The 24,049-nt window shown below is 42.6% G+C and overlaps 1 long non-coding RNA gene across 1 annotated transcript; it reads left to right on the top strand.

The window, feature by feature from the left end:
• Positions 1-1,736: 1,736 nt before the first annotated feature.
• On the top strand, positions 1,737-21,477 carry LOC107207324. Its single transcript, XR_001522695.2, has 3 exons — positions 1,737-1,884; positions 20,662-20,791; positions 21,358-21,477. It is a non-coding gene; the product is annotated as an uncharacterized LOC107207324 (long non-coding RNA).
• Positions 21,478-24,049: the final 2,572 nt, after the last annotated feature.

Raw genomic sequence — 24,049 nt, 5'->3', positions numbered from 1 at the left:
ACTTCCCTGTTTCTTTCTCTTTTTCCCCTTTTATTGTCATGTCATGTCAGAGCTGATTATAAAAGACAGGCTTTATAACATCACATGGGTTGGGTTTGGACTATTGAGCTTCTGTTCTGGAGATCACAGACCTCAGTTTCACTGTCTTTGCTCTCTCCCTAGCACAGTGAAAACACTGAAGTGACATCCCAGAGGTAAATTTTTTAGCCTTGGGTCTAAGTTCATGGATTCTGAGACAGAAGGAAAAAGTCATATTTCACAGTCACAGAGCAATCACACAGCAGTTTCTATTGTGATGGAAAACTAAATAGCAAATGTGGCTCTTGCCTCCCAGTATGCATGTCATAGCGGCTGATCCCTAAAGACAGGTTAGGTTGTGTCCAGACACCATCTGATACAGAACAAGACCACCCAACAGAGGACACCCAGCAGACAGGTCTGCCAGGCTGCTGCTGTCCTGTTACTGAGAAAGTAGAAATGACAAACAGGCAGCACAACAGGAAATTCTCAGAGATGAAGAGACAGAGGCTGGAAGATAAGAAGGAGACAAGGGCTTACATAATCATATTTAGGCAACCATAAACCCATAGCAACACCTTCCCCTATGTCCCACTAAATTTTTAGTCCCAGAGGTGCCTGGGAGCACTACATAAAGTGAAATCAATTCCCATCAGTTTGACATCTGGCATGAGCAGATGGGACAGTTAAGTCCTACCACTAACACCCTTAGCAGCTTTCAGACTAGGGAGGGTGTTTCTCACCCTTGCTCTCCTACCTTCTACATGGGGCAGGAAGTACCATTACAGGAGGTGAGTGTTGTGTTTGGACTCTGACTGCCTTCTCTGCCATGTATTGTGGCATAGAAACAAGCTTGAAGCAACTGCATGATGGACAGCTCTGCTTCCTGTAAAAAGCCTGACAGAAAAACTGATTTGCAATGAACAGAGCTGGATGCATTTTGTTCCTTGTTTTTTGTTGTATTTTTAAAATGTGATGTCAGAGACCTTCTTGGTGCACATAGATGTGTTCTGGGTTGTCAAGGACTAGAAGGATTTATTAGAACAAGGAAAGTAAATGGTTAAGGTTTGTCTTAGAGTAGCAGTTCAACCTTAGTCTGTAAAACTGCCTTGTAAATCTCTGAAAATCATCAGCTGTTAATCCATTGCTCAGCTGATTACTGTGAATAGTATACATGCCTTTAATTGTCATTATCCAGGAAAGGCCATCTTTTGCTGCTGAGAGAATGACCGTCAAGTTCATCTAACAACATATGATTGGAGGAGGGTGGTGATAGATTGGAACAGACTAGAAAGATTGGAGCAAGCTAGTAATTTACCTTCTCCATAAATTGAAACCACTGCTGGGGGATGCAGGATGCCAGAAGAGGATGGTGGAACTGATTACTCAAAATCAAGTAAAAATCTAAATTTCCTCCTCTATTCAGGCCTTCTCCACATGGAACAGGGGATACATGAGCAGATCTCATCCTCTCTGCTTCACAGGAACTGCCAATAGAAATTCCTTAGCTCTGTGAGGAATACAGTCCGGGACCTTGTGAATCATGAGGTCACTGAAATACAACAATCACGCCAGGCATTTCCAAATTCTCCTGGTCACAAGGAGTGAACTTAATAAAACACTTGTTTAACTAACAGCAACTGAGGAGTCATGAGCAAGTGAATTCCCTATCACTTCCTCTTGTCACCTGTGATCTATCAACCTCAGGAGGTTCAGAAGTTCACTCATAACCTGCAGAAGAGCAGGACTGTGGGCCCAGGCACATGTGGTGGCCCATCAGCTCTGAGTCCTTTCTCTGCATCCTTGGCCAGTGGGGCTTCATATTCAAAGGTCTCCAAGGAGCGACAAGGCAAGGATGTGGCCCAGGTTAGTGCCACGCTAGCCACTTGCCTTGGCACGGATCTGAAAGCTGCTGCTCTGGGTTAGCTGTGGGTCTTCTCTGATGAGGCAGGAGAGGGGTGTGCCGGGTGTGTGAGGGAAGGCATTGTGCCCACTGCAACTCATTCAAGCCACATTTTGTCCAGAAGTGACACCATGGCCCATGCTCTTCCAGACAATCACAACCGGAAAGCCCTGCCCATCATCTCTCACTCTTATTTCTCCTTCCTTCCCTCTCCTTGGGTTGGACACCACTGCCTGGGAGCAGTGGGAACATGCTCATTCGGATATCCTGTCAGGACAGCTCATGCTATGCCCCACCAAGGTCACAGGGAAGGAAGGCATCAGCCACTCCACAAACCTTTTGCACCACTGGTGGAGTCCCTGAGGGTCAGGCAGGGTCAGAGCACAGATGGGGCTCCTGTCTCATTCCTGTTCAAACACCCAGTAGGTGGCTGTTAGTTTTAAGTTTTGATCTTTTGGCTGCTCCATCCCTGTGTGTTTAAGTATGTGTTGTGTGTGTAGGGAGGGAGTAATACTGATGTTTTTCGGAACCACTCATTTTCTTGCCTTGTTTTTTTTCACTTTCATAGCATTATTACTCCATTAATATTCCTGAAAGCCAAGCTCTACTCCAATGGGTCCTCATGATTAAAGATAAATGCTGCAGAGGAGATGACAGTCCTCACATGTGCCAATGAGTCAGTGAATTCTTTTGTGAAGCCTAAGTCCATCCAGATGTTGACCTCAGCTCTGATGCTATGTTCTTTCCTTATTTTCCTCTAGCATTGCTGGGTCTATTTAAGATGGGTATGACGTGACCATCAATGAGGAAAGGCAGGTTCTCTAAGAGGGTAAAATGATTTCCTTCTTTCTACAATAGGATTGTGAAGCTCTTTCCACTGCCGTAATTCTTGGCTGTTGCCTTAAAAATGCTTGTGTTACAAATATTATTGCTCATTTGGTGCTATTTGCATGACGCAGGCCTAAATCCCTAAAGGCAATCTAAGTCTCTTTCTATGGGTCTTATTTGGATTTTCAGGCTTTTTCTACAAATAGCTACATGGGACTGCATTGGTAAGCAGAGAGTACAGAAAAGCAAAGACCTATCTGCATGTGGCTGCTAGAAATGTTCTGCTTTCACAATCTAAGCCCAGTATCTTCATTAAATAAAAAGAGAGAAAATATTATTCTGCCTACCTTGATTTCCCCAGCAATTTTCCTGTTTCTTTTCTTTGTAATGCATTTCTTAGAAAGTGGACTCTGAATTGCACTTTTGAGCAATATACCTAGACCTAGGTGGTCTAGGTATTTCCTTGCTGTGGATCAGGGCAGCTCCATCATCTTCCCCTGCAGGCTGTGTTGCAGCAGGCCAGGAAGTGCACTGCTCCTGGAGGTCAGTTGTGACGGGACCAGAGGCAGGCATAGAGCACTGCCTGCTGCACAGGTTTTAGTGGGGCTCCAACAGAGGAAATGAGGAGAGTGCCAAATGAATCATATTCTAGGCTTTTCCTTTGTGTTCCCCACCCCTCTGGGTGACACAAGGTACTTTTTCATGATGCACATCAGCAGAACTGGATATTTCTTCTAGGACTTTAAACAGATTTCTGGAATCTGATCTTCAGAAACATTTACTCTGCCAAGTCCCCTCCCAGATCTGGGACATTTTCTTAAGTGGCACTTTGCTTTCCTGTTGTGGTATTCAGCATGGAGATGCAGGGACTATAAATGGGGATTTCCTAATCTCAGCCTTTCCAGTTACATCCAGCAAAATGGAGCTTTCAGGAAGTTCCTCTCCAGCTGTCATAACATACCCGCACCGTACTGACCTGCCACAGGGTTGTTTCCTGTTGAGATACAACTGGTGAGCTGATGAGGGGGGCTTTAGAACGGGAGCAGAGTGAGCAGAGCAGTGCACCTCTGGCACTGTTTAGTCTAGATACCCTTATTCCTCTGGTACTGGGATTTGCCTGTTTTTGGTTGTGGCACCAGGCCCTCAGTTACAGATGCTTCACACCTGGTTGCCCGTGCACACATGAATCCTAGGCCTGCTGCTCGGCTCCTGACCCCTTTTCCATGTCCCAGTGACTCACTCCCTGTTGTAAGCCTTTGCACCCCTGTGCTTGGCATCAGGCATTGCTTCCCTGAGCCACAGCATCAGAGGCACAGCCTCTTCTTCATGTACAGCTTTCTGGTCCTGGAGGTAGCTTTGTTCCTTTCCCCAGATTGCCCCAGATACTGCCCTTCAAGTAGAGGTAAGGTAGGAAAAATGCCAAGGGCAGGGACAGCTGCAAAATGGCATTTCTGACCAGATGCAGAACCAGGATTCAAGTCTCTAGAGCCTCTGTGCCAAGCTCCTTCCACCTGACTGTGCTGAATATGCCCGAAGGCATATGCCTTCGTCAATAGGCTGGAGTACCAGTGACTGGATGTCTGTGATGCAGTTAACACAAACTGGCATTTCCCTTTTTAGTTTTCTCTATAAAACTCTTATTTCTACTCTCTACTTTTCTCTCCCTCTTGCTCTTTCTTTTTGTTTGTTTGCTTCATGATCTCTGCCAAAAATACATTGATTTACTTGTAACAAATCATGCCAGGATCAGAACAGCCATATCTGAATTTATGGTCCAATTTTCAAACAGTAATTTCCTGCTATTTTCCTGCCTCCTGAGTCAGAACAGTATATTTGTACATACTGCCAGGCACGGACAATTCTTATTTAGAGATGAAGCCATTCCAAACCAGAGCCAGTATGCCTTTCAAAGGCCAAGTCTTTCAGCTCTTATTCAGGATTTTAATTGTAATGGTCCAGACACGGGTTTTCTCACGGCCTGTACATTACAGCCCTCATGGTGTTCTTGATTGCATTTCAGAGGGACAGAAAGAGTGATGGAGGTTACTTTGCAGTGCTTTTCAGTGGTGGTGTGGGGATGAGTTTGAGTTATTTGTTTATGAGATTAGTTTATACAGTACTGCTGCAGAGCTGGTAACAATTTTCATTATGTGTTAGCTGGCTGTAGAGCATCTTCAAAAGGGTTCTGCTCTATCTCATGGCAGAAAGCAGCACAGGTATGAAAGGAACTCCAAATACTTAAAAAGGCAGCACACAAACAGACTTTGTCCTCCTTCTCAACAGCCCACCTTGACAGCACTGGTTTGATAATCAGCAGCTTCTGTACATTAAGCCAGCCCATCTGGCTTAGTGACTCAGGGATGCAAGGCGGGAGGAGGGCTTTTTCCAGTCAACACTTTGACTGCTTATTTTCAGTCTCAGAGGCCCATATCACATCTGGAGTTTTCCCAGTCATGGGTTTTGGTTTTGGATTCATAGTGTGAGAGCATAGGGAGAGTTATTTTAGCATCCAGAATTTCCAGTAGTGGACTGTGGCGTTCAAAATTAAAATAAAAGAATAAAACAAACAAACAAAATTGTCATCCTTCCTGCAAAGTGTCATCTGCTCTTAGGAATACAGGAAAAAAGAACCTCAAAAACAACCACCAGCAAAAAATCATCATCATTAACTTCACAAAATTCCACAGGAGCAGGCAATACAGCAGCCTGACATTCTAGATGAGTATGAAGTAAATATAGTCTTGAAGAAATATATGTTAGGATGCTGAATTCTTTGTTCAGTGAAAGCCCTGAAATCCTCACAAGCAGTAAGCCCCAATTTTTTAATTGGAAGAAAACATATTAAGGGACACTCACAGTTTAATGTGTTCAGTGCTGACCCAGATTAAACTGTGGTATTCTGTGTAGTCCCTGATGAAAGGCAAAGCAAAGAGCTACCTGGAGGACCTCCAAGGCACTGGATATGAGACATCCTCTCAAACAAAGCTCTGCTAAGGGAAGGCCCCAGATCCATGCCAGATGATAAAATAGGAAAGAAGGAATTAACTTGCTCAAGTGGTCCTTCTAAAGGAAAGGATGGCATAGGAAAGGATGGTACAGGATGGGGAAGAAACTCAGCCTGTTTATACTCTTTCCTCAATTAGAGCAAGAGGTGGCTTTTATTTTACTTGGGGTGTTTTATGAAGTCTTCCAGATGTTTCTGTATCTCTTTCCTTGCTGTTTGCTTTCCAGGAGTGGTGATCTGCTGCTCTCAGGGAAGACTTAGCACCCTATTGGTCATCAGCCTCTGACAACAGACTGTGGACATTTGGATTTTCCCACTGACTTCATTTTTCAAGGTTGCATTTTCCACCTCTAATGGTTTCAGGCTTGATCTTAAAATAACTTTACCTTGCAGTGAGTCACCCACATCTAAGGGCTGGGTTTCTTGGCCTCTTCTGAGCCTGGGTGTGTCTTGGTTGCTCCTCACTGATCACTACTCAGTTTGCCCCCAGGAGGGCCTTTTGACCATGTTCTGATAATTATTTTTGGTGCTCAAGTCATATTGAAATGTATTTCACACCCAGTATCTGTCAACAAGGGAGAGAGCTGAGGATATCATGACAAGCTTTGACTTGGAAAGGTTTAGTATTAAGTGCTTATGTATTTTAAAAACAGGTACAACTCTGCATTGCCATGGTGACGTACTGCTTAATTCTCCTAAGCAATGGAAATTAGGGGACTTTTTGGCCAGAGAAGGAAAGTATGGACCCAGGGACCTGGGAGATGACACATACCTCTTCATGAGTTTGGAAGCCCAGTTAGTCCAGAGAGAGAAAACATCATTCAAAAATTGCTAGCTACTGACATCCAAGAGCAGAATTTAGATTCACCAGAAAAAAAAAAAAAAATAGTTTTAATCAATACAACAAACACATATTCTGTATGGTTGGTTGAGTTTTTTTTTTTTTTTTTTTTTGTTGTGTTTTGGGTTTTTTTTTTTTTTTGGGGGTTTTTTTTTTTTTTTTTTTTGTCTGTGTGGTTATTTCCCACCTATATTCTGGTTTCTAAGCAAGAAAGGAAGACCTGCCTCTATTTTACCAACCATGTATGTACAGAACAAGGTAAAAATTCAATAATCCGTGAATGCCTTGCAGGCAGACTAGAGGATGAGCCTGTTTTATTTTTTCTTACACCCTGACATTGGCTGGCTTCAAACACCTTGTTCAGTATTGCAAAGTTACAGGATGTAATGTTACCACATATCCCCAGTTTAGGTTTTGGTGGGAAACAAAGGCTCTATGTCATTCTACTGGGGAATTCACCAGTATTCCTGCCAGCTCATCATCTTCCTAATGTTGCCAAGTAGTAAGTGATTAATTGCCATGAGACAGGCAAGAAAAAAAATCACAAGATACAACAGAAAAAGAAACATTTCGGAAATGAGCTTATACAAGATATGTTTGCTGGCACTTTGATATTTGAATCCTTTTTGTTCACGTCATCAGGCTTTTAACAAGAGTTCTGATGTTTGTGTGTATGCCTAGTTTATAATGAAAAAAAAATCCAGAGACTATCTGCTAACATTGAGGGGGTCAGGGGCTGAGGATTTAAGGAAAACAGCAGCTATCACAGGAATTGAGAACCTGCATGTCCTTTGAAACAGAAATGCCTGAGCTGTGGGTCATGGCTAGTATCTAAGGCAAATTCACCTGGTTCATGTTTTCAGCTGAGATTGACTTAAGAAGGTGTGAAAAATCATAGGAACTGATATCAGCTAGTGGTCCCAAATCACTCACTGATACCGAGCTGGGAGCTGCATATGGGACTAGAGGGATCATTACCATGACTTTGGCATCATCTCTTCTTTCCTCCAATGACACAGCTTGAGCACACTGTCAGACTAAAGCTGGGAAAAGCTAAAGAGAATGTGCATGGGCAGGAGGGTTTGCTTGGCCCTGGTAATTCTATGTTTGCTCCTTCTTAAAAATATTCCTCAGAAGCAAATTTATCTGCCAAGTTTTAGCATGGCATGAAATATGTACAGCCACATAACCCTCCACCTCATTCCAAAAATGGAGAGGGACTAAGAAAAGACTAACTCAGGTTTAGCTATCGTAACACAGAGGTCCTGAATGTCAGCTGGGAGCAGACTCTGATTTTACCATAAAGTTCCAGCTGCAGAGATCCCTCCCGTGATGAGAACTGGGAAGGATGCATGTGGGAAGGGAAAAGAAAGGAGAACAGCTAATGTGCAGGGCAAAGTGGGTGACAACATGGGAAAAGAAGGATGCTGGAGAAGGATGGAGAGAAGTGCAGCCTTTCAACCCCTCACCAGCAGTGGCACCTGTCCCAATCTTGGACACACTTGTGTTTCAGTGGCTTGTCTTACTGCCATGGCTTTGGGAAAAAGAGCCTGTTTACAGGAAACAAGCTGGCTGTGCTTCCCACAGCCTTGCTGGGCTGGGGTGGAGGCAGAAGCTGACTCTTTTTGCTGCTGAGAAAGCTCCAGCTTCTAGGGGTGTGTGAATGCTGCAACTCACTTCTTCCCAACCCTACCTCCTTCCCTCGGCGCTGACACTTCCCCACCCCAGCCTCCACCACATGGTGTTTGCAGGGTTTGTGGTTCTCAAAAGGGCTGAAGGATCCCTGGAAGCTGCTGAGCCAATGTTGTGGCTCAATCCATGGGGACAGACCCCTGCTCGGTATTACCATCCCTTGCATCCTTAGGCTTCACTGAAGACATTTAATGAACAGATTTCCTGTAATAGATGGCAGCAATGAAAGAAAAATAAGATGTTGCACCACATCCTGGCAGGAGTGGCTCAGAAGGACAATTCAGGCAGCTGTCTGTCCTCTCCCAGCCCTCTTGCTCTGTTCCCATGCACACTTGCTTACGGGTCATGCTGAGGGCTGAAGAAAAAGCTGGTCACTGTCTTCTTTAGTAGCAGGCACAGAGGTTATCATTCCAGCCTTTAAAACAAAGGCTGCAAACAGGGAAAGGGGGAGGTGACATATTTTGGTAGAAATGAGTATTTAAAATACATCATAGTTGTTCTATTGGCCTCTTCCCTACCTCCCTCACAGCTTGTAAAACTCCCGCTGTCTCCCTTCCTTTTCAGGCGAATGCTTGGCTTGTTTCTCCCAGCACACTGCATTCCCGTCACCCTGTCCCTGCGGCTACTAACCCACCTCCTAAAGCTTAAAGAGGAGCTTGTGGGCCAGCTCCTGTCCCAGTCCTCGCTGTGGCTGCCGCTTGACTTGTATACAGCAGTATGTGTTGGATGGGGCTCCTGCTCCTGATGAACAGAGGGTGCCAAACCACATGAATCTGGGGTTTGGCAAAGTCCAGCTGCTTTCAGCCGGAGAGGCAGGGAACGCCGGGGGCAGCAGCCCCAGCGCAGTGGGCTCGTCACCGGCGAGGAGGGGCTGGTCCTGGAAAAAGGGAGATGTCCCAGTTAGTCATCGCCCACCCGCTGGTGGCTGGGAGGCACTCGCGGAGCATCTGCTGCTCGGCAAGGCGCAGCCAGGGTCAGCAGTGGTGAGGGCTGGTCCCTCAAGAGCCAAGGGCCACTGCTCCAATCCAGCTACACATTCTCCACTCCCCACAAGCCATGGGGCTGCTGCCAAGAGTCGGCAGTCAATAAGCCTAATGCTGTCATGATGTTTATTCAGTGCATGTTTAAAGACACCGCGGATGGCGATAGCGTGCACATTGCAGTATGTGGCTGTGCAAAAGGCGTGGGGCACTGACTGACAGGAGGAGAAGGGTGTCTGGAATGACAATCCATGCCTTTTGCATGGCTTGTCATAGCTCCACATTCCAGGTATTTCTAAGTGTTTTGGTTTTAATAACAAAAGAAAGCACATTAGATTAACTTAAAAATAGACAAAATGTTTGTATACACAAAGAGAGCTTTCCCCTTTCCAAAACTGAAGGACAACAAAAGGGGATCAAAAAGCTTCTCAGGTATTACACAAGTATATTTAAAAGGCAAGAGGTACAGAAATAGTATGTTGTTTTTCACAATCTGCGTTGTGTTCTCCCAAATACACTTTGGAAACATCTTCCTGAGGAAATTTGGTATTGAGAAAGCTTTGGGTTAGAATTCATAGGTGCAAAGCAAATGGATTTTTTAGGAATTTGCCTTCAGTAAGGACTGATGGAAACTGACTTAGGAAACCACCTGCCTATCTGGGATTTCTGGGACACTTCTACTTCAGCTGCCCATAGATAAGGTCTCCAGAACCTCCAGAACCTCCAGAATCACAGAGATATCTCTGTGATAACTGCAACAATGCTAATAACAGCCAAAAATTAGCTAATTAGAAGTTCATGTGACAGCCTGGGGAGTAACTATACAAGTTTTGATCTCATGTCACATGTTTACCGCTGATGGGAAAAAAGTGGAAAACAAAAGTCATGAGACGAAAGGAGTGTGGACCTCATCAGTAGAGCCTGGTTCTTGCAGCCTGCCTGGGGATTACACTTGTGCACTGAACTGTACAGGTTGCAGATGCCTGCCAATGTCTGTCTCTGCTTCCTCTTCACCTCCATTTCACAAAAGAAGGTCTACAGTACTCTCTTTTATTTGAAGACCTTTAAAAATCACACAGAATATTCCATGGTATTCCATTCCTGCAGATCTAAGCCATCCTTCCCTTGGGAAACTGCTAGGTAGGTTGTATGCAACCCTGGCAAGACACATTGTCCTAGAGTCTCCTAACTTTGACCCTTTCATATATCCTTTTATTGCCCACAAGAAAAACAGACTCATAAAATGCAACTCATTAAATGCCCACGCATTGTGAGACACTACTACTAAGCCTCTGCTGTTAAGTCTTTCAAATTTCACATGGTATTAAAACGTTTACAGGACACTTGGTCCTCTTTAATATTGCAAAACAACCTTTTGGGTCATTTGTGCTATAAACTAGCAGTGAAAGTGAACCAAAGAAACCCAGATTTTATTGTAATCCATGTTACTAGGAGTTGTACTTTAGCACTTCAAGACTTGGCTCGAAGGTAAAGAAGCAGTAGCTTTTACAGACTTTTTTTCCAGCAGAGAGAGGGGTTGGCAAGGTACAGAACGAAATAATCCAAAGAATGCCACCCCAAATGCACTGAATCCCATGGAGAATTTGATGCAGATTGCTTAGAAATCTCATGTCATTTTTCCTGCCAAAGTGCAGATCAGGCAAAGTGAGGGAAAGGTCCTTCTAATTTAGTCCTAAGGATCCCATTTTGAGGCAGTTTACCAGTAGCAAAAAAGACAGCATTTTCCTTTGCTGTTCTGAAAAAGTGGAGGCAGGCACTACAAATCTCCTTTCCACACAACAAAATGCATCTTGGGTATCACAGATTCATCTGTATCTCATGCAGTCCAGGTCTTTTCTGCAAAGACTCTTTAAAAGCTTTATTTGTATGATCAAGGACATGCAATATTATCATACCTGAGAAAAGAACTTCAAAACAGATACAGTCTAGCAATGAAATCCGAAAACCTGTGGGTTTTTTCACTTCATCAACTGGTTTCAAAGCCTTTCCTGCTTGATTTTGTGTGGGCAAGAAAATGGTGAAAACAGTTCCAAGATATTTGTGAGGGACTTGGATCATTTAAGTGCGAGATTTGAAAAGTCTCTTGAAAGCCACCATTAGAAACCTTCAGGGAAGACGATAATTTCTACCCACTAGCTCTTCCATATGGAGTTCTGTGATCATAGGAAGGGTTAGTCAAGAAAGGTAACCAGAAACATTAATTGGACATGGGGCAAAAAGGGGTATTGTAGGAAGAGTTTTTGAATCAGCACTAGATGCTGGAGATCTGAAATCCCTACAACCTGACCAGGTGTGGATCCTTTCTCCATTCAGTGGCATTACTTGAAAAGCAGGGCTTTACTTGCTGGCTTGTGTCAAAACAGGTGTTGAGCAGCTTGATGCCATAAATGCTGTGATATAGGTCATCAAAGACTGCTGAGCAATGTGTGTCCAAGGCTTTCAGGGTACGTCAGCTCACCAGCCATCAGCTCCTGCCCACGACAGAGGATGCACAGCAGAAGGCACCCGTAACACCCACCACGTGCCTGGGTGTGGTCCTGGATCAATTTGGGACAGTACATTTGAGCAGGTGGGAGATAGGCTGTGGTGTAAATGGTGGTGTACATTGCCCAGTTGTGGTGGCCTCCAGTTGTCCAAGATTGTGACATAAGACCAGTCGTTAGATTACTACAGAGACACTGTTTATAAACTTGAGGAACTTGGTGACCCAAGTCAATGATCTGTCTGTGAATGTACCAACCATTCATATTCTGTCCAGTACATACCTAATGAAACTGTATAACTCTGAAACAAACAAAGCTTTAAATTGCCCCACTTCATAATTAAAAAAAGGTAAAAACTTGGTAGAGTGTTAAAAATATTTGTTGCATTGTGTTGCCGAATAAAACAGAAAATGGGATCTTCTACTGCCCTCATGCCCATAGAGCTCAGGGCTGCTAAATTAACTAGGTTACTGGGTTTTATTAGAATTAGTTAAGCATGTGTAATATGATCCAAAAGACACAATGCAGTTCCTGACCTCAGATTCCATTAAAAAAATTGGACAGCAAATGACAACGAGCTCAGAGAAGATCAGAAGTGAAGTCTGCTTGAGGAGTGGAAGGATTTATGTTGTACCCTGGCATTTTATTGTCTGTTTTGGGCTCTGCTGGGAGTATGCCACTGGTTTGTGCCAATACCACAGAGCTTGTGCTAGTCCCAGAAGGATTTTGATAGGGAAATATATGGGAACTTGACACTATGAGACAAGGAGGTTGATCCTTGGCTGTAGAGAAAGAAAAGATCAAGGAACTGGAAAGAAAAAAAGAAAGTGGCAAATGGGAAATCTTTGCTTAGGGTTGCAGCAATTCCAAAACTTGAAACAAATGATGGCAGTTTTTCTCTAATTTCCACTGGCAGCACCTCAGAAGGAGTTTTGCCTTTTTGGCATGAAGGATAGGTCTCAAGTAGAGTCTTTATTTCATAGCCCACTTCATCTGCTCACTGCTATCACAGAGCTCCAGACGAACTTTTAAGTTGTGTTTTCTTCCTAGAGCACCCAGTGGTTTTAACATCTGGAACAGCTGGCCTAATCCAAATGTTTGGACTAAATTTAAGAAATTCTTGTGACAGGTGCTGGCTGGTGATGTAAAGAAGACTGATGATCTGGGTTAAATCAGTGTACCTATAGGTATTGCCATTTTTTATAGATTCAGGGGAAATGTAGTGTGATATCTCAAAGACTGGAAGTCAGGTGTAAGACAAAAATCAGTACCTTAAAATCTTACTCCCAGTGCTGCTTTTTAAGCACAAAACTTTCCTTCAGAAAAGGTAACAAAGATCAATGTTTTGGTTATCCTTTTGAAGTATTCACATGTTGGGGCCCTCTGTTTGCGCTTCAGTTATGATGAATAATTTCAGGGGTGATGAATACCCCTATGCTTTAGCACAGTCTGAGACCTATGTGCCAAGCATCCCTGCCCCACAGGAGGTGACGGCTCACACTCACACATTTAATGTCTTTCTCTTTGTACTGTAAAAAAAAGTACAAAAGCACCTTGAACAAGTGCATCAACAATCAGAGTCATGGTTCAATGGAATAATTCAGCAACAGCATGGAGAAAAGATAATTTCAGGTGACACCCGTGCAGGACAGGTTCTTAAATTTGAAAGTACAGGCTTACTCAGGGATGAGCCCAAAAATATACACGGGGATATGATATGGAAGCAGTTATTCTGCAAGAAAGTGTGAGAACCTTTCCCTGAGGAACCCTTACCCCAGATCCACACGAGCACAAAGGAGAAAATTTAGGTCTGGAGGTGTTGCCAGAAGAGTAACATACCTTATGTAAAGCACATTACAAAAGCAAATGCTGAGCTAGCAAGAATCTCTCTCTAGTAGCAGTGGGAACCCCCTCCTGCTTTATTTTGTGAAGTATCTTTCATATCTTCTGCCAAAGACTTTAGGCGACATCAAGTTTTGCAAGGAGGCGAGTAATAATAGAGCCAAAACTTAGTTCAGACTGCCAATAAGGAGTCACTGTAGCCTGGAACAGTGAAAGGTCATCCACAAAGACATGAACACACATTTTTTTTGCCCCAGATTCTGGACCAAGTGTACTGAGGAAGAAGCAAACAGTTGGTCTGGGTCCAAAGCATGGGGAGAACTTGCAATTAATCTTTTTGTAATTCTTTTCCCACCCTAAATCTTCCACATTTCCTGCCTCACTTAACTCTTTCCAAAGTATCCTCCTGCAATGTCACAGTTGCTGAGGCTTGATGCAGACCAGATACAGGCCAGATGGCCCCCTGAATGCCACCCTTAGGCATCTCTCTTGGGTGACTGGTTTTTGGTGTCACAACTGCCACTTTCCAAGAGCGCTTTAAAGCTTGGTCTGAAAAATTAATCTTGCCCTTGAGCTTCAATAATTGCCTGACAGTTGTTTTTTTTTCACCTTTACTAGGCAGTTGAATACCAACTTCTTGCACAGGTGCACATTTTTAGGAACAGGTTCAACAAGATGGTACAATAAAGTTCACCAGTGAGCAGCGGTACGCAAAAACCTGTCTCCAGGGGTACCCAGCAGGCACTCTGTGAATCACAGAGTGTTTTGAATTAAAAGAAGTGTAAACATATTTCCAGGTTTAGAATTTAATCTCATTTGCTTTCCTTTGCAGCAATGAAATTGGAGTTTCAGTTCATTTTCTCACCTTCTCTGTGCTTCTCTCTTTTCCCAGCTCTGGTTGGGATATTAGCAAAGAATATACAACACAGCATCCCCCACACTACAGCATGGATGGAAGGAAGCCTGTTTTGGTTTGAATTGTAAGCACACCTGTGGCTCCCCAAAGGCAGAGAGCCAAGCAGCCAGGGCTGCAGCAGGCTCGTCTCTTCAAAGTTTGTCCCTTTCTGTGGTTTTGGGCATCTTAAACATTTTTCAAATCCAGGTGTACTTGCAGTGCTGGAACTGGAGAACTCAGAAGATGTGGAGTGAGGCACACCATGGCTGTGCTTACCAAGTTCATGACCAACTGCCTTTATATCTCCACAGATCTGAGCTCTTTATAGCTAGGAATGGGGAGAAGTGACCAGTTCTTGCTGTCCAGGAGTGACCATCACCTGGTGCCTCCACATCAGTGGTGTAGAGGGGGAACACTACCAAGCTACTTTCCCTTCTCTCTATCCCATGGCTCTTCAAGAGCAAACTAGCTATAAGCAGTCAACTTGACATTTTTTTGATGTATATATGTCAGTTTCTAAAGCATTTGTCTCTACCTTGTGTATATTTAGATTAACATCTGGACTAAAAACCTAGGTGCAAGAGGTCAAGAATTTTTCAAATAATCCTTCTATTGTGCAAGGTGGTGCTGTTTGTTTAGAGCAGGTGCTGTCTCTGCTCTGAAGGAGATAAAACTGGCCTTGTTGCAGTTGGATGATTTCTGGGGTGTGCTTCAGAGGCTCTTTGGCAAGGCAGATGCATGCTTTAAGCATGCTGGAGGAAGGGTTGAGGACCTCCAGGCTACTGCAGGAGTGCATTCCACTGAAACAGAAGAGGAATGGATAGGCAAAAACCCTCTAGGTTTTCCAGTCCTTGAAAAGAAGCATTTTTCTCTGAAGAAAAATGAAAACAGCAAAAAGTAAAATTTTATCCTGGTAAATAAAGCAGAAATAAGAGGGAACCAGTGGAAAGACGTTGTTGGAAGCATCTTGTAAAGCTGTCTGTAGTATCCAGCCTTTGCAAAGTCAAAGGCTTGATCTTTTTCACTACCTGTTTCTATTTGACAAATCTCATTTTAGTGACAGGTTTTTTAAAGTGAGAGAAGGATCTGAAGTGATGGATGATTTTCCCACCACCTCCAAAAAGCCAGGGGAAAGGTTCCAGAAAGGAAAGTATGACAGTTTCTCTTAGAAGAGTGCAAAGAATTCACTTTCCGAATTTCTATCTGCTCCTTCAGAGCAATTTAGCCTGTTTTTTGTTGTTGCCTGCTGTTGATTTTTGTTGTTTGGTTGGTTTGGGTTTTTTTTCTGTTTGCACCCAATAAAGCATTTTCAGTGAACTTGCTGCATAGGTAAATTTGTGTAGTCAAATGATGAGTGGTCTTTCCTGAAGACACCACCAGAAAAGAACCTTTTCTCTGCTACCCTGTGCCAGCTTTGTAAGGAACAGCTCAGGCCCAAATGTGTGCTCATTGTGGACTTGTTGTCTTGCTTCACACACCTACAGGCAGAACCTCCAATCCTGGATCTCACACTGCTTCACAGCTACAGTGAAATAGTATTTTCAATGTCCCACAAAACAAGATTAAAATTGTTCTAGGAACTGTAATGGAGACTTGAACACATTGGGCCTCTCTTCATAACAAACCCAAAATAATCCAAGGTCTGCTTATCTTTGGGAAAGTTCAGGTTCAAGTCAAAGACTGATACAAATTCTTCCATTGCTCTGTTGGACAAATCCAGGTAGCTCAGAGATGCTCATGGAAGGAGGTAACTTGGTTTTGGAAACTAAATAAAGGTATGATCTCTCAGTAGTCAAGAAGTATGAGCTATAGAGGTGATGCTGCAGAATTCTCTTCCTCATAATTTGGCAAATAGGTTTGTAGAGGATTGAACATTTAGACTAGTCTGTTGCCAAGCCCAGTAAATTCCTTTCTTGTAAGGATGGCACATTCCATAATGAGTAGCTAAGATGATCTGTTCAATGAGCCGTTTGCAAAATGCAGACTCTCTTTAAAGTAAAAGCTTTTACAGAAGTTGTTTCTATCATAACTGTTCTGAGCTATAAATACACAGTAAATTATCAGTCAGGTGTTTTCTACATGGCTGCACAGTATTCCTAACTCTGCACATAGACATATTGCTTAACCCTTTCTTTCCTGCTCTCTGGCAATTCATAAGGCAGAAGGGAGGACCCACCCTGTTAGTCAAACTCTTCAGCTAGCAGTGCTGGAATACTGAGGAGTGGCCCAGGAGAGGATGTGGAAAAGGCTACACTAAAAGAACCTTCTTCTATCTGTTGGTAGGCTTGCTTGGTATAAACCACCATGATGTAGAAGCCTGTGATGGTGAATTTTAGTGACTTCTCTTCCCCATTTTGACATCTCCATGAATAACAGCAGCCCCAAATGTAACAGCTGATCTGATTCTGCTCTTTCTCTACAAGAAATCGTGGAGTAGTGCTCTCTGCACATGGCCTGTCTGTGATGGGTCTGAACAAATCTGCACCAAGGAAAGCAGAAGCACGACCACTGACAAGGGAAAAATAAAAGTGACCAGAAGTGCAAATTGGTTTCTGAGGTTGGGGAATCTCCACGTGACTCTGAAAGATATTTTCTAACTGAAAAAAAAAGGGGGTGGGGATCATTCTTCTTTTTAAAAGCTATTAATAAAAATACAGCTTACAGATGCACCATCTCACATTGACATTTAATTCTGAAGAAACAGAATGAAGATTTACTGGGTTGTACCTAGGGCTTCAAGTATAATGCAATATAAGATGGTGCACCTGGTTGCAAAAATTTGATTTTGTTGCTTTAAATTTTACTTTCCGCAGCCTTCAGGCATTCAGCAAGGATGATTGCCTGAGAGTTTCAAAAGGTGTATTTCGAGGACTGGTCACCAAAATCTAGAACTTAACACTGAAATAAAACTTGCTGACTCTATCTGGCAATATTTCTTAGCAAGATTGTCACTTTCCAAACAAAACCTGATGCTTCTAGGTGGGTGTAGATGGACTTGGTCTCCTTTTCCCATCGTCACCATTCACTGGTGACTGCCAATAATGAGAAAGTAGGTATCCTTCTGGGAGGTGCTGTATTAGCCTTTCACCTTAAGAAAACCCTTCTGCACAGAAAACCCCTGCCATTGCTTTGTTAAGGTGATTTGCACTGGAGTTAAAAAGAGGCATTCAGAGGCTCATGAATTTCACTCAAAGATCCTACACGTGGCACAGATCTGACAGAAAGCTGACAGAATGCACAGGCTTGTACAAGAGCTGTGCTAATCAAGGCTACAAAAACTCCAACATCCCTAAGAACCTCCAATAACTTTTCACTTCAAGGACCCCATATGCCCCTCAAAGCACGGCACCCTAATCTCAGTTTGGCTATCAAATTCAACTGGTTGTGGTCCAGAATTGGAAATTCAAAGCCCCAGGATGAGTGTACGTGGCAAAAGGCTTTCAGCCAACAAGTCTGGAAATCTGAAATTATGTATTTTGAACTATAAGTGGTCTGAGAGTTGAGATATTTAATAACAATGACAAGAGTTTGTGAATTTCTGGTTTGGAAAAAAAAGTAATAACTTTCAAAACCATATTCAGGTGTGAAATTTACTATAGAAAGTCATTGCCTCAGGTTGAGATTCCAGGTTTAGAGGCAAATAATAGCCATTTTACTGTCAGAATTGTTTAGAGCAAGGAGAATACAACAACTAGGTCAGAAGGATTTTATTTCTCAACTTCAGATTAAATTAGAGCTGCTCCAAAACCACATTGCTTTAGAAGCGACAGATACATTTGCTCCTGCGAAAAGCCCAGTGTGAGTCTTGGCAGAGAGAAAGGGCTTTTGCTATGTCCATGAAAACATCTGCACGGGCTCCCTGCACCCTGGAGCAGTGGGGACCCAGCTGGTACTGAGAGCAGAGTTGGGGGAGGGAAAATTAACATCCTCCTGGGATGGAAGGCAAATTGGGTTGCGTGGCTCACACCAGCTTCACCCTGACAAGCAGCCCTAGCTGCAGCCCCAGAGTCACCAGAGAGCTTGTTTTTCACAAGGTCGTGCAAGGTTCATTCACATCCCGCTTGCCTGTTGATCCTGTGCCTCTGTCACTGTGCCTGTGCACATTTTCATTGTTTAATAAGCAACTGTCAGTACTGAGGTGGAGTTGTTTTCACAGCTAGAAAAGTATTTTCTGCTTGGGTTGTTCTCTTTTGGGTATGTCTAGTGCTGCTTGTATGATTTTTTTTAGATGGAAATTATCCACAACAGCTTCTTCAGGCTCTATCACAAATTTTGTCTCAGAAGGCTTCTTCACATCTGAAATAAAATTCACACTTTGCAAATGACAGTATTAGTTTCCAGTATGCACCTCTAACAGTGTGCTCTACTCCAAAAAGTCTTCTTTTTAGGCTAAGAAGAAGATTTGTTTCCTGTCACTAGAGAAGATACCTAGACTCTGACCTTTTGGGTTGCTTTGGCTGGACTATTAGAGAGAACTTGTCAGGTTTTTGCAAGGTATGGTAATGCCTATCAGCTGATGGGATGATGCTAGAGTCAGTAAATCAAATTACTATGATCCTAAGGTGTTGACCATTCTCGCTGCTGTCTTTTCTTTGCTATGGTTGTGGGGGTTTATATAAACAGGGAAATTTTTTTAAGAAGCCATAGGAAGGAAGAAGGATACCTTGTGGACCAGAACTAGACACATTCTGGATGAAGTGTTGTTTGACATTCCTTTGGAGCCAAAAAATATTGACTTGAATGATGCAAATGGGACGTTGTGAGACTGTATAAAACCTGTCACTCACTGAATCCTAAATAACCACAGCACATCTTTATCTCCAGTGTTACTTGGAATTGTACCAAGGAGACTTTTTTTTTCTCCCTCTTTTTCTTTCTTTTATTCCATTTTTTTTTAAAAAAACCCTCAAGGTCAAACAAAACATATGCTTAAAAATAAAGCTTTATCAAGAGAGATGGAGGACTAAAGGGCTTCCTATTTTTAGTAAGGGCAATCTAATCTAGGCAGAAGTTGTTCTGGGCCTCTCTCTGTTTTCCATGAAAGGTAGGTGCTCCTGGGATGGTTCCCAGGGCTTTCTGTGGCTTCTGTTTTCAGATGCAACTCAAGCCACTCAGTTTATTGAGAAAGTATCCTGGAAAGTCCTGAGCAAAATGAGAGACAGCTGATAGTCCTAGAATACCAGTACTTTTAGTAAGGTCCTGCAGCTGTATCTCTGGGTTGTGAATTCTCATAGGCTTTGAGCCAAGCTCTTTTCCCCAATCCTCCCCCAGCTACTGATACGGTCCTTGACAGGGGAAAGCATCTGTCCAACTGAAAGCACAGAAAGTGATTAAGTGCTTTCTTAATCAGGGCCTTGTAACTCTTATATTTGACTCTTGGCTTAGTCAAAGCCAGCTATTTCAGTAAATTTAATGTGGAATTGGATGTAAATGGTAACGAGACAGAACTTTTCACTTCTAGGTCATCACTGAACAATTTTTCAGGAAGGAAAACCCCATAAAATTATTGCTTGAAGGCAGTCAAGAGTGCATTTGAAATGTCGAAGCACAAACATCTTGGCTGGTCTGACTGCTTTGTATTGCCAGTGTTATGGGAATTTGCTTGTGAGTTTACTATGCTGAGACAAGAAAATTACTTCTGAAATACCCAACAGACAGACAATATAAAGCCCTAAAATGGAAAAAAAAAATTAATAAAACAGTTCTTCTTTTGTAACCAGGAGAAAAAGAAATTCCTTTCAATTTAGCCTGAGACTTTAAGCTATATCCCATATAGAATGAAAAATTGCAGAAGAGGTCACTAAGAAATCTTTCTGGTTGGTTCTGACCTGTAATGCCAGGACCTGTGGAATTGCCTCTTTTAGGAGGCTGAAGGAAAGAAGGCAAATCATCTGATTGCTGGGAGGATTGAAAGTACTTTACAGAAAAAAAAATGCTTTAGTGTGCAACAAAATTATCACCAGTGTGTTAAAACTTATTAAAAAAAAAAAGAAAAGAAATAAAGCCAGATTTCTCTGTAACCTGATGACTTTATGCTTGGGAAGGAACAATCATTAAGCAGAATGAGATATCTGGGAGTGGGGAAGTAAAAGAGAGCCAAGGCTGCAAACCACCCTTTTTTTATTCTAATGCAAGAGTCAATCTCATTTTGTAGGTTTGCAGGAAAATTTGCCATGCCTGGGTCATGTGGATATCTGAAGCAGGCTGCCCTCCTTTCCATCTCTTCAGTGCTAAGCAATGATCAGCACCCCATGAAGTTTGGAGAGGAAATATACATAAAGCCTGTAAGTATTTATGAGAGCTATAAAAAAAAGCTTTGCGGTAGTTGATATGGGAAGTGATTAAAGTACCTTATAGGCAAAGATTGCAGAAAAGAGGGAGAAGTGATGCCAGAAGAGAATCTGGCAACAATCCCGAGGTAATGATAAGTGACTTTAAGAAGGAGGAGTTGTGGGAGGAAAAGCAAAAAAAATTAAATTGAAGCAGATTGCAAGACTTTTGGCCTTGGGGACTGAGCTACAGAGACTGTTGATTGCTGGACTTGCAGTCACAAAAGGAAGGTGATGTCTCACCCTGCTTGTGACTCAGAATTTACTGGTCAAAGACCACAAAACAGCAGTTCATCAAGATTAACCTGAATTTGAAAGGACTCCATTTCCCAGGCATCTCAGCTTTCTCCATCTGTGTTTACACAAATGGGTCTTGGGTCTCTCCAGGGCTTAGCAAAAAGCTGCTCTACATAGAAACACACACATGGGCCATGTTGCCAAGGGGGAGCTCTCTGAGTGACTTGTTTTCCCAGGCTGATCTTCTTTTTTTCCCGGTTTTTTCTTGTTTTCCTATTTAACAGGCGGAGCGTGTTTTCAGACCTGTCCTTAGACATGACATTTGCAGATGAAATGATACATCACTGGACCACACAGTTATCACAATCAGCAATGAGAATAAAAGTCTACCTTGGGAAGTCTGAGTTTTGGACTCTTCATGTCCCAAATGGTACAGAAATAGCTTTTGATCAGATGCCCTTGCAAATGGGGAGGAGGAGAGGTACAGGCAAGGAGAATGGTGTGCAGAAAGGGAAAGCAATAGAAACAGAGACAAATTTCAAAACTATTCAGGAAATAGTTGTGAGTAAAGGGTACATTAACTGAAATTGGACCTTCTACAGGAGAAGAAAACAAGGGCTGAATTAATCAAGACATGCTGAACAAATGCTTTAGACACTAAGAATTGGTCTATGTCCTCCCCAGAACTCGATGGTCTGCTACTTTGCTTTCATCAGGGTTTGCTTATGGTATTTTAGTTTAGATATTTCAACTGTACCACTGTGCAGTCTGTCTTCTGGTGCATTCCTGTGCTACAAACGTGAATTACAATGACAATGGAGCAAACTCATTGATCTGTGAATACAGAGCACATATGTCTTGATAGGCAATTGTATTTCTTGATCTTTGACACTTTTGAATTTTCTTCAGGTCACACTAATGTCAGGAAGAACTTCAGGTGCTGAAGCATGCTGAGAATCAGTGTGTAGCTCTAGATTCATGTTCAAATTAAATATCAACCAGCTGCGTTTAGATCATCATCATCATCATATTGCAGGAACACATTTGGTAAGCTTCTTCAGTGATATTCTTTGAACCTGTTGCTACTCATGATTTTTATTATTTACCTACATTGAATGAAAAGAAAACATGCTATTAAAAGTAGAAGGTCATATAAATTTGAAAAGATAATAAGAGGACAGTCTTGTACTTCAGAATTATCAAATATAATTGGAAGAAAAATCCAGGGGTTTGTGAAGGGATGAGCTGAAATTCAATACAGAGAAATGTAAACTACACAGTTCCATATGGAGGCAAGAACAATCAGACATACAAGTAAGGGATGTGAAGTAACCAGTGGAGAAAGATCTGGAGCAATTGTGAATCGAAAGCTGAAGAGAAGTCAGAATTAAGATTGCCATGAGAAAAGCAAATGCCATACTGAGATATATGAGCCAGAGTACCATCTGCATGACATGGGATGTGATTTTTCTGCTGTACTCTTATCTCCAATTTTGGTCACTGTTTTTCAAGAGGACAGAACTGGTTGAACAATGTCCAGAAGAGACCAAAAAGAATGATTAGAAGTCCAGAGAACATGACTAAGGAGGAGAGATTGAAATATGGGGGTTATTTAGTCTAGGGAAGATCAGCCTGGGAAGGAATATGATTACAGTCTTTAAATACATGTAGAGGAAGAGGACAATTTGTTCTGTCCAGGGTGCAGAGGAGAAGGGTTAAAGTATAACAAGGGATATGTAGATTAGATTTAATGAAAAAATCTTTCCTAATAGGAAAGATAAATGAAGTCCTGAAATAGCCTAAGATTTGGAGTTCGTGGCAGATTTTTTAGAGACAGGTTGGACATAGCATGTCTCAGGAATGACAGAGGGAGGACAGGTTTTGTCTGTAGGCAGGCAGACAGAGTTGATGGCACTGAGGAAAGTTGCTTGCAGTTTATTTTGTGCACTGTCTGCAAACATCTGTGACAAGTTTTTGCTGAGATATGTTAGTCATGGTAATATGGAATTTCATAGGAATAATGGGTAATCCAGGCTGTTGTTTTTGCCCTTCTGTACCATCTAATGTCATAGTCACAGCAACAAACTTAGGCATCTCCTCAGGTCTCCAAACTTAGTGCACACACAAATTCATACACAAGTGGCCAAAATGCTTCCTCCTACCTTTGGATAAACAAGACATTCAGCAAAGCAATAAGTGTCTGGACCATAATCCAAATGTCTCAACACAACTTGGATTTCTATTGATATCTGAAAAACATTTACTACATTTTGTGATACTATGTTCTGGTAAGAATACGAGTACAAACTTAAATAGTGCAAAACACCCATCTGTTTGTGGAGAGAAAACTGTGTTTCCTGAGTCTTGGGAGAGATCAGATACCACCTCCATAGGTTCCTATCTTATGCTTGCTAACATTGGAAGTGTCACCAGGCTATGGATAGGATCCTGAAAGGTGCAGAGGTTGTCATATCGCCCATGGTTGTGGTAGCCTGCATTCACCTTTGGGGTAAAAAATTATGAGTTGGAGAGGAACTACTAATATCTTCATCTAGGCTCCCTGTCTGGGTATTTATTTGATTTATTTTACAGAAATAATCTCTGTTGCTATATTGCATTTAATTATATTTGCTGTATTAGAACCATTTGAATGCATTCTGGAAACCTTTCAGGGCTGCTGGGACCTTGCTGAGAGATGTGGGTTTAGTTACTGCATTGTTTCCTAAGTGGTGGGAAGCTCTAGGTCTGCAAACATGTTCTTCAACCCCATTTGAGCCTGGTGTTTGTTCCCATTGATACCCAAAAACTCTGGGGGGGGGGGTGGGGGGACAGCTTCCTCCTGTGGTTTACAGAGACTTTTTGTTTCCCTGGCAGCCACAGAAGACCCAGCTATGTCCTACCTTTGCCCACAGGACCGTACCACCCCACAGCCACAGGCTGCAGTGACCAGCTGTCCCCCAGTCCCTGCCACGGGCA

The sequence above is a fragment of the Parus major genome, chromosome 7 (genome assembly GCF_001522545.3).
Source record: "Parus major isolate Abel chromosome 7, Parus_major1.1, whole genome shotgun sequence".
Classification (NCBI taxonomy): domain Eukaryota; kingdom Metazoa; phylum Chordata; class Aves; order Passeriformes; family Paridae; genus Parus; species Parus major.
This window is presented reverse-complemented; position numbering and strand designations above follow the sequence as displayed.